At 40.3% G+C, this 5,800-nt stretch overlaps 1 long non-coding RNA gene across 7 annotated transcripts; it reads left to right on the top strand.

Moving 5' to 3' along the window:
* The first annotated feature begins 8 nt into the window (after positions 1 to 8).
* LOC104848027 lies at positions 9 to 4,181 on the top strand. 7 transcript variants are annotated; one of them, XR_004516750.1, is made up of 6 exons: positions 9 to 341; positions 965 to 1,121; positions 1,284 to 1,320; positions 2,326 to 2,446; positions 2,882 to 3,051; positions 3,171 to 4,181. It is a non-coding gene; the product is annotated as an uncharacterized LOC104848027 (long non-coding RNA). The 7 variants fall into 7 exon arrangements; XR_004516749.1 differs by lacking the exon at positions 2,326 to 2,446; XR_776291.3 differs by lacking the exon at positions 965 to 1,121.
* The last annotated feature ends 1,619 nt before the right edge of the window (positions 4,182 to 5,800 follow it).

A 5,800-nucleotide genomic window follows, 5' to 3' on the forward strand; every position in this document is an offset into this window, starting at 1 on the left:
GCCGCGACCCGTCGCGTCAGCGCGCCAGAGGGGGCTAGCTGCGCCCCTTGCCAGCCCCACCCAAGCGCAGGAGGTCTCTACTGCACCTGCGCGGCGCGGCGCGCGCAAACCGGGTGGCCTCCCGTGGTTCCTCCCTTCAGCCTGGGTCCCTCTGGGCATCTGTGCGGCCTACGCTTTCCGGCGAGTGTTCGGTCGGCTCCCTGGAAGGCCTTAGGCCGTGGCTGGTACTGTTTAGTCTCAGCGGCTTTAAGAAACCCGTCTTCTTGACTGACTCGTAGTTCTCACGGGCTCTGGAAGCCGACTACGCCGAGTTCTGTTTCCCTCCCTCGAGTTACCGAAAGGTAGAACCTGGTTTTGAGGGGGTTTTTTTTGGTACCGGGGATCAAACTCGGGACCTTGAGCTTGCGAGGCAGACGGCGGCACCGCTGAGCTAAATCCCCGGCCCCGGAGCCTGTTTTTTTAGGCCTAATATTTTTAGTTTCTTGTCCTACATCTATTTTCATACTCAACATGTAAGGTAGCGTTTGCCCTCAAGAAGAGCAGTTGAATCAAATTAATTCTACCAGTCCCATAACCATGGATTTCATTATTTTCCTTATATGTAGTTTTGGAGTGAAGAGTTCATTATAGTAAAAATGACGTTTTTACTAAGGCAAACCAAAGATTTCTGAACACAAGCATTGTATAACGTTTTATGTAGTGGTTGATATAACTGGCTAAAGAAATCTGAAATTTTTAAATACTGTCATTGAACCTACCCTCTTTTCTAACCCTACAAAGTAGATACTCTTCACCCAGGAGCCAAAGTGTTTGTTTGTTTGTTTTGGGGGTTTGGTTTTTTGGTTTTTTTGATGGGGGAGACATCCCTGGGGAACTTGTGAGTCAGTGAAATTACACCCCCGCCCCCCAGAGGTCTTGCTTACTCTGCATTTTTCTGTTCCTTTTTTCCTTACCCGCATTATAGGATGGTCTTGATTGAGAGTATTTCCAGGAAAACTAGAAATATTCCCAAGTGTGCTTCAGTTGTGTTAAACTTCAGGGTGTAGATCATAATGTTGTACCACTGTGGCAGAGACAGAGTTGTAAGACCTGGGCCTGAATCCTGACTTCTCCACTTAAAGGTACAGATGTCTGGAGTAAATGACAGTCTGTCAGAGACTAAAATTACACATAGAAAAAAGGAGACATATCTGTACCAGATTTGTTTTGATGAATGAAATGTTAAGTACGTAAAGTCCCTGTGTTACTCAATACCTGAATGGGATCCATTTAACAATTTTCAGAGAGCAGAAACAGTGATTTAAGACACTCAATCTCAAGGTAATTATTACCTTTAATCATTATCCTAGCGCATAAAGTAAAAATTCGTGCATATGGATATATATGTTTGTATGCATTTATATGGGATGTAATAATTTATCTTTTAGCTGCAGTGCATAATACAGATTGCAGTTCTATGTTATCACCAATGTTATTGTTAGTTTTTGTTTTGTGCCACTTTATTAACTTTAAAATGCTGTCTTACTGACCAGGATGTAGCTCAGTGGCACCACACCCGCCTGGCAAGCCGCAGGTCTTGAGTTCAATTCCCAGTGGCTAGGGGCCTACATGGGAGACACATGGTATGTATGTAGGCCAGGTGTGGTGGCCCTGCCTGTAATCCCAGCACTCAGGAGTCTGAAGAAGGACCATCGCTGTGAGTCCGAGGCCAGGCTGGGCTATGTAGTGACTTCAGGGCTACCCTGAACTACAATTTCGTTGTATGGTGAGAGTGAAACTTCGCATCTGTTACTGGCCACATTTTTAATCTTTATCCTTTTTAAAAATGTTTTTGATTTGTAGGAGCTTTTTGTGTGCACACAGACAGACATTCTGGATTGAAAGTATATGAGCACTTTTGAAATACAGTCATACTTTGATTCTTGGCTTCAGAGCGTGTCAAACACAATATTCTGGCATTTTGATGAGAAAAATTATTTCAGGACTTGGCTCTTGCTCTGGACTTGTTAGACTTGCTAGAACGCTTGTGTCACACCACCACCCTATAAGAGTGGTTCCATCAGTTGCCACTTGGTGTGCTTCTGTTTTGATCCAATGGGTCTATGTGGCAGTCTCACAGCTTGGGAACAGTACAGGACCCTCATATGTTTATTATTACTGTCTTGTACTTCTGTGCTAATCATAAGTCACAAAAAGATTGAGAGTGGTACTACTAAGCCAAAAAAGTACTTAAGAACAACCTTTGAAAAGAAAAAGCAGTTCATAACGAAGCGTAGGAGTGGCAAAAGTGTGGCTGATCTTGCTCTTCTGTTCACAATGCCCCAGAATGACAGAAATAAGGAAGAGATGAGAGCAGCAAGTGTTTCTAAAGTAAAAGAAGCAATGTTCACAGACATGGGAAGAAATGGAAAAATTGCTTTGCATATGGATTAGTGAAAAACAGCAGGTAACAGCATGTCTGAGGCAATAACTTGCAAGAAAGCTAGGTGGTTGCACACTGATCTGTTAATATGGTTCCTCATATTGGGTTGCAGACCCCATAGCATCTTTTTCTTACTTTGTTTTGGTACCTGGGAAACAAACCCAGGACCTTACACATGCAAGGCAGGAACAGTGCCACTGAGCTAATTCCCTGGCCCAATAGCATATTTTTAGTGCACATATGTACTTTAGCATAACAGTAGCCAGCTCTGCATCTCAGTAGCTGCGCTGAGGAAATACAGGAAGTAATCTGTATTCATCCACTTGGTACCAGGAACAGCAAGGTGTATGCACATGTGTCAAATTGTAAACAGATGAGTTTTACCCATGTTATGCATTGTGTTACATTTTTGTGTATTAATAATTTTTATTAAATTATTTATTTTTATTTTTCTTGTAGAATTAGCCCAATTCAGTACAATATCACATGAAAATCTGCTTTTACCACTTTGGGAGGAGGTTGAAAGTGAGTTATCAGGTGATGTGGCTACCAGTGATGACATCGATCATGTAAGCTGAAGAAGTTAGCAAGATATGCCAGAGAAGTACAGAATGAAGACCTTAATTCAGGTGAGGAAGCAGTAATGTAAATAAATACTTGACTAGTAAAAATGCTATAAAGTGATCATGTATACTTGAATGACGCAATGTTAAAACTAGGTCAGAAAATGTTATTTTGTTCTTGCCAGGCGTGAAACCCATTGGACAGAATGCCGACACTGAAATTCAATGGTGGAAATTGTTTGTAACAGACAATATGCTACGAGATGTTTTGAAATACACAAATTATAAAATACATTGTGAAAGCATTCTATATGCATCAATAGCAGTACTCAAAATATATTTATCATGCCATCTCACTATGTTAACTAAAAACCTTCGTAGCAGGACTTTATCATTCTATTGTCAAAATCTACAGGATTTATGGAAGAGTGACAAATGTGGTGTTGAGATTTTTAGAACAATAATGATGCGCAGGAGATTTGGTTGACTTCAAAATTGCCTATGTTTTGACAACAAAAAGACCTGCCAAGAAAGAAAAATCTCTGACAATTTGGCTACTACTCACTCTTTTTTTGAACACTTTGTTTTGAACTGTCAAGCAATTTATACAATGTACAAATACATGTATCATCTCGTGGCTGTTGAAGCTTTCAGCAATATATGCCAAGTAGACCTGCCAAATATGGTAAAAAAATATATCCCTTGGTAGATGCGAAGACACTTTGCACCTTAAATTTAGAAATATATCCTGGAACGCAGCCACTGGGTCTTCATTCGTGCAGTAATAAACCCTACTGATACAGGGGGAAAATGCAACTCCCAACCCGTGAGGTGTCAGATACACGAAGTTCATCCTCCCCAAAATTGAAGAATGAATTCTAAGGAACAACGGAGGTTATTGAGACAGATGATGGCTCCTGAGAGGCAGTGGGGGACTCGAAAGCGGGTTGCCACCAAGCCCACTTTTCTGAGAGAGTTTTATGGAGCAAAAATATGTGGGTCACCCTATAGTTAACCAATAAAATTACAAATATAGCCACTTAGCTAATGTTGATTCAGTAGTGAAGTGGGGAACCTAGCAAGGGCGTAGGGATGACATCATTAACCTTGGTTGATAATCTATAGTCTTGTTTTTAGTCTTAGTAGTCTTAATTTTGTTTTAATTAATTAACTATTGGTACATTTTAGATATACATAACGATCACATTCATCATACAGAATTTGTACATATACAAGACATATCTTGATTCTTTTTTTTTCCTATTCCTCTCCCCTCCCTACAACCCCTCTTTCGCACCTTATTTACAAAGCTTTGTTAGTAGCCTTAGTCTTAAGACTAGGGGAGAGGATGGACCACCACCCCCACTGAAATAATGGCCTGTGATATGGGAAATCTCAAAAGGATGTAAAGCTAAAGTTTCCCTTTGTCCTTTAGGAAATTATGTAAATCTAGCCATGGTGACTTTAATCTTCTTTAGAAACATCTAGCTTCAGTTTTTATGTGTTGTCGTCTTCTGCATTGACTCCATCGAGGCCTAGGCCTGTCTGACTGCCCCAAATATTTCTACTTATCTGTCTATGATACTATGACTTTGTGAACAGACTTGTTGTACCTGTTTTAAAAAAAGTAATCCAAATGTCACATTCAACAATTGGTTCACTAGTTACCCATTGATACTACATTTGCTAAAAGAACACCAGTTGACCCACATAGGAACTATTCATAAGACCAAAGCTGAGATTCCTGAAAAAATGTTGCAAGTTCACCATAGAGAAATGTATAATATAATCTTTGGATTTCTTCACCTCATATATAGTGAAGAAAAACTATTGATACTATCAACATTACACCATGATGATAAGATTGATAGTTGTTAAAGCCCTGTCCAGTCATAGGGTTTTTTCAGAGGTGGCTGAATCTAGAGTATGTGATGCTGGGATTAAGTGTGTGTGATTACTAAATCAGTACACAGGTTGCTTGGCACCATCCTAATCCCAGTAGTCTGGATAAGGTAAAAGGAGCAGAAGGATGGTGTTAAGTTTTCCTTGTTGTTTTTGTTATTCTGGCCACCAGGAATTTTCTCTCCTGTGCAAATCCTGTCTGCCAGGCCACCCTGCCTTGGAGCCAGCCAATTATGGACTGAAACGTCCATGAACTGTAAGCTAAATAAATCATTCCCCCTTAACTTTGGGTGTCTGGTATTTTGTTTTAGCAGCTAAAGAAAAGTAACTAAAACAACAGTGAAGCTGGGCATGGTGGTGTAAGCTTGTAATCCCAGCACTGAAGAGGCTGAGGCAGGAGGATCCTGTGAGTTCAGCCTCAGCCTATGCTACATAGTGAGTTCAAGGCCAGCCTGGACCATATAGGAGACCCTGTCTCAAAAACAAAGATTGATAGTGAATCCTCAGCACAAATGAAGCCAGAAATGGACACATTTTACAAGGAAAGGAAATGGGAAGTAGATGTTGACAAATTATGCAGCAACTATGTCAGCACAAAGCATTGGCTAATTGTGTTACTTGATCCTAAACATGTCAGGCATAAATAGTATCATAGTTTACAAAAAAATAAATAAAAGCACAACATATCATGGAGAAATTTTCTTAGAGTATTGGGACTGAGACTGATAAGTGATCAATTATAACACAGGAAGAATAGTATGTATCTGCCCAAAGATGATCTCAAAAGATTTTTGGAGCGTATCAATAAACAGACAGGTGAAACATCACAAGAACCTCCTCAGAAAACAGGAAGACCAGAAAGACATCAAGTATGTCCTATCAAAGAAGACAGGAAAATGAAATATGTGCTATC

This window comes from Fukomys damarensis, unplaced genomic scaffold (assembly GCF_012274545.1).
Source record: "Fukomys damarensis isolate Sample0158 unplaced genomic scaffold, DMR_v1.0_HiC HiC_scaffold_12, whole genome shotgun sequence".
Classification (NCBI taxonomy): Eukaryota; Metazoa; Chordata; class Mammalia; order Rodentia; family Bathyergidae; genus Fukomys; species Fukomys damarensis.